General features: G+C 42.0%; 1 long non-coding RNA gene and 1 other non-coding gene across 2 annotated transcripts in view; one reads left to right on the top strand and one right to left on the bottom strand.

Annotated features, from left to right (window-relative positions):
* The window catches only part of LOC127934906 (uncharacterized), a 112,858-nt gene that overhangs the window by 18,984 nt on the left and 83,308 nt on the right, over window positions 1-10,566 (top strand). The window lies entirely within an intron of this gene.
* LOC127936302 (small nucleolar RNA SNORA3/SNORA45 family) lies at window positions 836-965 on the bottom strand. The gene has a single exon (XR_008148260.1). It is a non-coding gene; the product is annotated as a small nucleolar RNA SNORA3/SNORA45 family (small nucleolar RNA).

Genomic DNA, 10,566 nt, shown 5'->3' with positions numbered 1-10,566 from the left:
ACTTCAGTGCATCAGAAATATGTGTATTTGATGTGCTTTATGTGCTGTATGAGCGACATTATGGAAAGAACCATATATTTTATTTTATTAGGAAAATACCACATTAATACTTGGGCTCTTTGTAAACAATTTATAAATATGACTGAAATTTTACATAAAACTTTCAAACAAACTAAAAAATGATTTAAAATGGCTGTGATGTCTATAATATTTGCATTGAATAATATTTTACAAATAAATTAAAAATCCATTACACAAGACTGTTATTAAGGCTGTTGCAATGCAATGAGTGTATATATATATATATATATATATATATATATAGTTACATATTTCTGATATATGAAATATATACATTTATTCATAAGTTTCAAAAGCAACATATATTTAACTCTAGTCTCGCTCTTCAGCCAATACATTTATAAAACTAAATGAACAACATCAGCACTACCTTCAGTGTGTCAACGCATTGACCTCTCCTACGGTCACCAGTAGCCATTATCAGGGTCCTGCATCATCACAGTTCATCACCAGAATCGAGAAAGTAGCTGACATACATTCAGGATTACGTCACTGATGGAGAAGAAAAACACAGTTTGATCCAATGAAGAAATGAGTGTCAGTTAAAACAGATAAATGTGGAGAGACTCAAGTGTCCTAACCAGGTGCAACAAATTTTCATGACCAAAAAAATCTATAAAAAAAAAAAAAAAAAAATCACATATCTTCAGGTAATCAGAGGATTGTCGTCCTGATCATCATCAAGCAGCAAGTGATCTGCTACTAGAAATTCACAGCGTCGCTGGTTTGGAGAAATGGTAGGCCACAATATTTAGCATGTTTCTGACTGGGTGATTGGCTGGACAACGGAGAGCAGCAGCCAATGAATAAGCAGAGAGTCATTCTGCGAGTACTATAGCACACCAGGACCACCAACAGCATCAGTATGTGACTCTACTCTCGCTTCTCATACCAAAACTGAACCATTCTGTGAGATTTCCGGCAATACCTGGCAAACATCTCCTGACGAGAGATCCTCCGTCTGAACTTCTCCTGAGGAGCCTAGAAGGGTCATGCTGTCAAAAGAAAGGACCAAACATTTAAAAACAGCCAAAAAATCTCTTTCTTAATGTTTAAAAAAAAGTTTGGGAACAGCATGATTCCTTTAAATGTCTGCAGGTAAAACCCTCTCGGAACAAACCTACACTTTCACGGAAAACATCTTAACGTTGCGTCCGTGTGTCGCAAAAATAAGGAAATGAACAGGGACTTTCATTTTAAAACCTCCATCCTTTACTACTTCCATCTAAGCATTCATAACGATAAGGAAGAATATGCAACCCTACAACATATTACAAAATAAATCCATGTATCAGATAGGAATTGACATAAAAAATAGTAAGGCAGAAGCAAAACATATCATTAGGAAAGCTCTTATAAATGAATGGCAAAAAAATTAAGATAAAGAGAAGACTGAACATCTATACATTATTCAAAGGGAAGTAGAAAAGCATAACAATTAGATGGGATTGAGAAGAAGAGAAGAAGAATCAGTAATAACTAGAAGTAGAATAGGCCATACTGCATTAAATTTAAATCTAAATAGAATCAAGAAACATCTGAATTAATTATGCAGTCATTGAGGGATATTTGAAACCACTAAACATGTACCGTTGCAATGCAGAGCACATAAGAATTAACGACAAATGCTAGAAGTTAAAGTAGGCCACTGGAAGAAGGTGGAAACATGGTGTTAGAACATCTATTGATTAAGCTGCAAAGGAATAAATATATTAAATTCAGTTTGTTAAACTATCTAAAAGATGAAATTTATGTAAGAATATAAATATATAATTTAGTTTATTTGTCTGTATACTTACTTTCGTTATTTTCTTAGTATGAATATTCATTGGAAAATGTATGTATTGTTTATAAAAAAAAAAATTAACCCAATTTATATATATATACATTCAGTCATGGCCAAAAGTTTTGGCAGTGACATAAATTATGTGTTTTGCAATGTTTGCTTCTTCAGTATTGTTTATATGTTTCTATGGTATAGCAGTTCACTCTGGTATGCTGGTTGTTAGCTTCGGGGCAAAATCCTGACTGATGGTGATCCATTCTTGCCTTATTAGTTCTCAGAGTTGATCACAATTTGTGGACTTCTGCTTGTCCACTCGCCTTTTGAGGACTGACCACAGGTTCTCTATTGGATTGAAATATGGGGATTGCCTGGCCCACAGATCCAAAATTCCAATGTAATGATCTTTGAGCCACTTCTTCATCACTCTTGCTCTGTGACATGGTGCTCCATTATGCTGGACAATTCACAGATCACGGTCCTGTTCCGCAGCTGACTCTTTCAGAAGAGACTTTCCTGTTCCATAGCTGACTCCTCAGGAGGAGACGGTCCTGTTCCTTAGCTGACTCCTCATGAGGAGACGGTCCTGTTTCGTAGCTGACTCCTCTGGAGGATACGGTCCTGTTCCATAACTGACTCCTCAGGAGGAGACTGTCCTGTTCCTTAGCTGACTCCTCAGGAGGAGACTGTCCTGTTCCTTAGCTGACTCCTCAGGAGGAGATGGTCCTGTTCCATAGCTGACTCCTCAGGAGGAGACGGTCCAGTTCCTTAGCTGACTCCTCAAGAGGAGACGATCCTGTTCCTTAGCTGACTCCTCAGGAGGAGACGGCCCTGTTCCTTAGCTGACTCCTCAGGGGTAGACGGTCCTGCTCCGTAGCTGAGTCCTCAGGAGGAGACTGTCCTGTTCCTTAGCTGACTCCTCTGGAGGAGACGGTCCTGTTCCTTAGCTGACTCCTCAGGAGGAGACTGTCCTGTTCCTTAGCTGACTCCTCAGGGGTAGACGGTCCTGCTCCGTAGCTGAGTCCTCAGGAGGAGACTGCCCTGTTCCTTAGCTGACTCCTCAGGAGGAGACTGTCCTGTTCCTTAGCTGACTCCTCAGGAGGAGATGGTCCTGTTCCATAGCTGACTCCTCAGGAGGAGACGGTCCAGTTCCTTAGCTGACTCCTCAAGAGGAGACGATCCTGTTCCTTAGCTGACTCCTCAGGGGTAGACGGTCCTGCTCCGTAGCTGAGTCCTCAGGAGGAGACTGCCCTGTTCCTTAGCTGACTCCTCAGGAGGAGATGGTCCTGTTCCATAGCTGACTCCTCAGGAGGAGACGGTCCAGTTCCATAGCTGACTCCTCAGGAGGAGATGGTCCTGTTCCATAGCTGACTCCTCAGGAGGAGATGGTCCTGTTCCATAGCTGACTCCTCTGGAGAAGACTGTCCTGTTCTGTAGCTAAGTCCTCAGGAGGAGTCGGTCCTGTTCCGTAGCTGACTCCTTAGGAGGAGAAGGTCCTGTTCTGTAGCTGACTCCTCTGGAGGAGATTTCCTCCTTAAAGTAAATTTTTTCCAGTGTCCAATTGGGCATACGTTTGATGGCCTGTGTATGTCGGTTCGAGGGACCTGCGCACTGCCCCAAAACATTTTGCCAGACACGCCGGTCAGGGGTCTCCCGTGGGTGGCACGTCTCCCAAAATGTTTTGGAAGGATTTAACCTGAGGACGCCAAACAGGAAGCTTTTAATAACAGGCACACCTGTGCACCGGTGCACCCAATCCACCTGATTGCCTCAGCGCCGCAGCACACCTGTAAGAGGAGCAAAACACACCACAAAAAACGACAATACCAAGTATACAGCCGTGACACTCCCCAAATAAGTTTCCGCCAACAAGTTTCCGCATTCATAACCCCACCAACACACTTTGGTAGGCCTATACTTATACAATATCAACAACATTCCCCCACATGGATAGAATAATAAATAGAAAAACAAACCTATTAACTCTTCAAGGCACAGCTTACAATGTGTTTTACAACGGTGCCCTAGACAGCGCATTGGCAACTATATTTTCTGAGCCCTTCAAATGCCTAACATCCAAATGGAAGGGCTGAAGAAACAAGCACCAACGCATCAGGTTTGGTTTGGATTTTTAAGAGAATGTAAAAATGTAAGCGGGTTATGGTCACTATAAACTATTACAGCTGAACTATTCCCACCAACATACACTTTGAAATGTTGGGAGTGCTAAAATTAACCCAAGTGCCTCCTTTTCAGTTGTGGATTAGTTAATTTGATGACTTTTGAACTTTTGCGAGAAAAAACAAATCGGCCGCACAATACCTGCATCATCCTCTTGAATTAACACTACCACTGCTCCCTCTTTACTGGCATCTACCTGAATCTTAAAAGTTTTCTCCAACTGAGGTGCCATAAGGACATGTGTCGTAATTAGCAACGATTTCACTGCCTTAAAGGCATTCTGACAAGACTCAGACCAAACAAACAAGGCTTTAGCTTTCAAAAGGTCCGTCAAAGGGGCAACGACCATCGAAAAGTTCCTACAGAAACAGCAGTAGAAACATACCAGGCCGAGAAAACTCATTAATTCCTTTTTAGTGATCGGAACAGGATATTCATCTATTGCTCTCACCTTCTCCCTCACTGGACGCACCTGTCCTTGCCATACTACCTTTCCAAGATACGTGACTGTAGCTCCTGCAAACACGCACTTAGCAAGATTCAATGTAAGATTTGCTTGAGAGAGATGGACTAAAAGTAAAAGTAAACGTTTAAGATGTTCTGGCCACGTATCACTTACCCAAATCGTATCATCCAGATAAACCGTCACGCTCTTTAGTTCCGCAATAACTCTGTTCATCATTCTTTGAAACGTCGCCGGTGCTTTTCGAAGACCGAATCTCATAACCCGGTAAGAAAATAATCCATAAGGAGTTATAAATGATGAAACCTCAGGCGCGCGCTCTGTCAGCAGAATCTGTTAATAGCCTTTCAGTAAATCTAATTTTGTCACAAATTTTGCTGCACTGACCTGATCGACAAGGTCCTCCATTCTCGGCAGAGGAAAAGAGTCTGGCATTGTAACAGAATTCACTTTTCTATAATCTGTGCAAAAAACGGAATGTACCATCCAATTTTTTTTAACAACAAACACGGCGAGGACCAGCTGGAAAATTAAGGCTCGGCTAATCCGTTATCCAGCAAATACTGGACTTCCTTTTCTAAAAACTCTTGTTTATTCAGTGGAATCCTGTAAAAACGCTGACGGACAGGAGCAGCCTCGCCCACCTCAATATCAAGCTCTACCTGATCAATTCTAATCAAACTAATCAATTCTTGACTTTGCGTCACGTCTAAATGTTTAAGATTAAAAGACAAACTTATCAACGTTTCAGAATTCTTCAAACACCCCAGTAAAACGTAGTCATCAGGAGATTCTAATTCGTCCACAGACATACTCATGCCCTGTGAAATACCTGACTGAGGGGAGCTATCCACTAGCACCACAGGCGCCACTGGCACGGAGACCGGTCGGTTTCGCTGATAATACGGCTTAAGGAGATTTACATGACAGATTTGGGATCTCTTTCTTCGGTCTGGCGTCAGAATCGTGTAATTATCCCTGGCCCCGCAATGTATTATCTCATACGGCCCAGTATATTTGGCTTGAAACGGGGAATCTACTACAGGCAGAAGCGCGATGACCTGATCTCCAACACTAAACTTCCTATGTTCAGTGTAACGGTCAAACAACTTTTTCATTTTCCCCTGAGTTTTATTTAAACATTTCCCAGCTAATGAAAGCCGACGACGAAAACCCAGCACGTACTCTGAATTTTTTTTCGGTGGTTCTGGATCAACCCATTGATCACGTAAGACAGCTAACAACCCCCGTACTTTGTGTGCAAAGACCAGCTCGTTTGGGCTAAACCCAATGCTCTGATGCGTAACCTCCCTGGCTGCTAACATCACCCACTGAAGACCCTCTTCCCAGTCCCGCTGCATTTCCAGACAGTAAGCTTTCAATAGTGATGTTAATGTAGAATGAAAACATTCGAGTGCCCCTTGACTCTGGGCGTGATATGCTGTTGACAAATTATGTTTAATACCCAGCTCGAAAAGCACCTCCGTAAACAATTTCGATGTAAAGTTACTTCCTTGGTCCGATTGGATGATTTTTGGTAACCCAAAAATACGCACAAACTGAGTAAGCGCTTTCACAATAGATTTTGTATTACTCGAGCGCAATGGGTATACAGCTGGATAACGCATAACTTGACACATCACTGTCAACAGGTACTCACTTCCAGCCTTCGAATGAGGAAGAGGACCGACGCAATCAATAATGAGATGTTCGAACGGTTGACATACAGCCAGAATAGGACACAGAGGAGCTGGCTTTAATAACTGGTTCAGTTTGCCGGTAAGCTGGCATGTATGACAGGTCTTAATAAAACTTGCAACGTCTTTTTTAATATGAGGCCAGTAGAAGTAACGAAGAATTCTGTCATACGTCTTCTGAACGCCGGCATGACTGGCGAGCTGATCATGAGCCATTTTCAATACTAACGAACGAAACTTTACTGGTATCACGACCTGAATGACAGAATCTCCCATACCATCCACAGCATGCGGGGACCACTTTCTCAGTAACACATTCTGTTCGATAAAATAGCCTTGTGCTCTGTCACGAATTTCAGTGCTATCAACAACCTGTTTAATGTTTCATCATTCTGCTGTTCAGTAGACAACTCTTCCCAAGAAACCACTATGGGATAATCACTGAAAATGAAACACGATTCTGGGTCACTGATTTTCTCTTCAGCCCTAGGTTGAGCACCAGAATGAGTCACTGCACACGCGATGAACACTTTCGGATACTGTCGCACACTGTCATCCAGACCATCAGTACAGGACGGTGCATCAGTCACAACCAGAGAGTGCGATTCATTAACCCAAACGTGTCCACCGGCCAAGTTATTTCCAAGGATCAGTGAAATGCCATCAACAGGTAGAATAGGGCGTATACCTAGATCCACCACTCCATGCACTAATTCACAGGTCAAATCAACTTTATGCAGGGGTACGGATAATGTATTAAGCCCAATGCCACGAATCAAAAGCGAGCTACATGTGTGCAACTCAGTTGGTGTCAGCAACACCGACTCCAAAATAAACGACTCCCATGACCCCGTGTCCCGGAGAATTTTCACTGCCACTTTCTCAACCCTACCTGGAAGCGACACAAAACCATTAGAAATTAATGGTTCAAATAACTGCTGAGGATTCATTACATCCTTGGGTGCTAACACCGGTATTTCTTTCAAAGTACCCTCCTGATTTAATACAGAAAAAGAAGTAGCCAGGACAGCAGGTTTCGTGGAATGAGCGTGTCTAACAAATTTTGATTTAAGTACTGGACAATTTGACTTCCAATGTCCTTTACCCAGACAGTAGTTAGAGTTATCATAGTCACTCGCTGTTTTTTTCACAAAACGCCTGACTGGACAATGGAAGAATCCCCCCGTGTATGAACCTGACGATCACTGAATTTATCAGCACGGGGCTTATGAATAAGCTCCCAGTCATCCACCAGCAGTGCAGCTTCTGAAGCAGTTTAAACCTGAAGCTCCGCAACATAAGTGGCTATCATCTCGGGAAGTGTATTTCTGTATTGTTCAAATAAAATTAACTCTCTCAGCTTATCCATTGTTGTACTATCTGCCGCTGCACACCAATGTTCAAACTGCACAGTCAAATCTCTCACGAACTCAACATTTGTTTCATTCACCTTTCACTGTAACGTACAGAACCTTTGCCGATAGCTCTCTGGAACACGCTCATTAATTTTTAACACCGCCGCTTTAATGGCTTCATAATTCTGGCTGTTGTGTGTGTGTGACAATGACCGTGGAACCCCTGCAGAACCCCTGCAGAACCCCTGCGTACCCCACCCCCCAGGTCCCACGAACCCACTATTTGTCCAATTGACCATTGGCGTTACAGAAGGACAGTGGAAAGTCAAAAACACCCAAATTTCGCCAAGCTGTATCTCCCAAAAAATGGGAGCAATCTTCCCCATACTCGGGTAAGTGTTAGACCTTTGGGAGGCCTACGGATTCCATACACAGCCTCACAAATGTATGCTAGTCAAATTGAACGACAAGGCCTAGAGACTTGATACTCAGTTCACTAATAGCGCTTGATGGGCCGTCTCCAACACCACCTACCCCAAGTTGATAGACCCATGGGGACCGGAGATATGGACCGCCAAATGCAAATATCCCCAATTTGCCAATCTCTAACTCCCTCAAAACGAGAGCAAACTTCACCAAACACGGGTCATAGTAAGATCTTTTGAAGGCCTACCAAACGCCTTCCAAATTTTCCAAAATTTTGACCGGCTATAACTCACTGAAAACGGGGCCAAACTCCACCAAATTCGGGTCAAAATCAGACCTTGGGGACCTCTATCCGACGACACCTGCCCTATGTCCCTTATCCCCCGTGGATCCAAGATACAGACCCCCACAATTTTTTTTGAATTTGAACCATTATAACTCAGGAATGCGGGTGGTCGCATACGGTAGGCCCCTAGACCCTATAGGGATCCCCCAATTTCTAACCCTGGGGTTTTAGCAAAAAAATAGAACCCGTTTCACCCCCCTCGCACCGACTCATCTAAGCCAAGGTGCACTCTCCCCGACTAGGGAAGGCACCTCGAGGTGGGTGGAACTCGGAAGAGAAATCTAAGGACGAGGCCTAGAGAATTGAAACTCGCATATGTGATCAAGCCTCTCCGAAGCCACCTACCACAAGTCACTAGACCCCCAGGGGCCGGAGATACAGATCCCCAAAGACCAAAAATCCAAAATTTTGACCTGCTATAACTCACACGGGGTCAAACTACACTAAAATCAGGTCAAAATCAGAACTTTGGGACCTCTATCCGATGACACCTGCCCCTTGTTCAATTCATGACAGGTGGTTTTTTTTTTGTTTTTTTTAACTGTTAGCCAGCACCCCCCATTATGGTATTCACAGCTAAGTGCTCTACATAACTTATACTTTTATATCAAACAGATTTGATAATGCTCAAAAATAAAAATTACATTTTTTTTTTACCACACTTAAATATTTTTTTATTTGATATAAAAATTCACAAAATGAGTCCTGGAGCAATCTAGAAAAATAATGGGTTGAAAGCCACATGTCTCATGAGTTTCTATTTCAAATCTGAATAAGATATCATGAAAAATGAGACTCCTGCAAATATTTTCCTGAGACTATGTCTAGACCCCCCACCCCCCAAATATAAGAAAATATATTTCCCAATAGTATTGAAGGCTTCTACAAACTTTTTAGTCAGTAAACATACCACTGCATAGTTTTTTTTTTAATTATAAAACACTAGACAGAAACTTAGACATCATATAAGTGATTTATTTGAGCACTAGAAAAATAGAATAAGAATAAAAAAAAAAAGATTTAACTTTGGCAATTACAAAAAAAACTGAGATTGCTAGAAATGCAGCATTTACAATGAATTACGATGCAAAAATAAGTGCTGATGGCCACTTATATAAATGGCAATAACACAAATGTGCCATAAAGTAAATAATCCACTCTCTCTATTCATATAGATAGCCGTGATCATACAGTAATAGCTAACTGATTTTGGGCTGATTTGCACTCAAACAGATGGTAATCATGCAGATACATTCACATTCAACATAAAACACACTCTCACATATATAAAAACTGTTGAAAAATAAAACAAACAAAGAAAAAGGCGATCGCTTTAATTTCCACCTCCATCAGCTGACAGGTGCATCAGAGCATGTCACGAGGGAGCGCCAAAATTCAAATCTACTATCTTTCGCCTATCTTTCATTCATTCTTTTTTTCCGGTGGATCGTCTCATTCTGTTTGTGACATTGTACGCTGCAAAACCATGCCATTTTTTTACTACGAAGACGCAGTTTCTGACAGTGAGTTATTCCATAACGGACGCAAACAGTTCTGTCGCTGAAGAACTAAAATGTAAACAAAGGAATTATGATCCATATTACAACGTTATTTCTTCAATGGACCAAACGTGCTCCATGAGATGTCATTCAGTGGACCCTTACCTTTCTAACTAAACCGGGATTTACAGCTGTGGATATGTTTATGACTTGTTATTAAGACGGATCTGGTATGTACAGTGTTTCCATTGTTCATGTTTGTATGTGTACTGCTTACACAAATGTAGCAAATACAGTCTTTATAAGCTTTCCATTGAAAAACAGTGATCTGTCATCAAAGTTTGAGGATTAGATCTTTATAATGATACATAGTTTGTCAAGATTAAATTTGTCCCATTTCATTTAATCTATTCTTAAACACTGACACGTGCAAGTTGAGGTGCTTTCAGGACTGGGGCGTCGGGGAGCTGGCTAAGAGGTTAAATGTCCCAGGGGCCTGAAATTTGGAACAGTGGCTCTTGGGGGCCCCTAGATCGTGCAGTCAAAAGCATGAGGCCCTAGTGCGATGCACTTTTTTTCCTTAGGTCCTATGGCTACATACTTTGAGGCTATAGGTGAGTGGCCCCTGAGATGCCAGAATCTCAAATCTCGGGGCCCTACAACCTATCGTGTCCGATCGGTGGACGTCCCACCTCCAATTTAAATGTGTACTGGTTTGGTGGACGTGACAAATAT

Source organism: Carassius gibelio, chromosome A19 (genome assembly GCF_023724105.1).
Source record: "Carassius gibelio isolate Cgi1373 ecotype wild population from Czech Republic chromosome A19, carGib1.2-hapl.c, whole genome shotgun sequence".
NCBI classification, from domain to species: Eukaryota; Metazoa; Chordata; class Actinopteri; order Cypriniformes; family Cyprinidae; genus Carassius; species Carassius gibelio.
The sequence above is the reverse complement of the archived record's forward strand: the minus strand, read 5'-3'. Positions and strand labels throughout refer to the sequence as shown.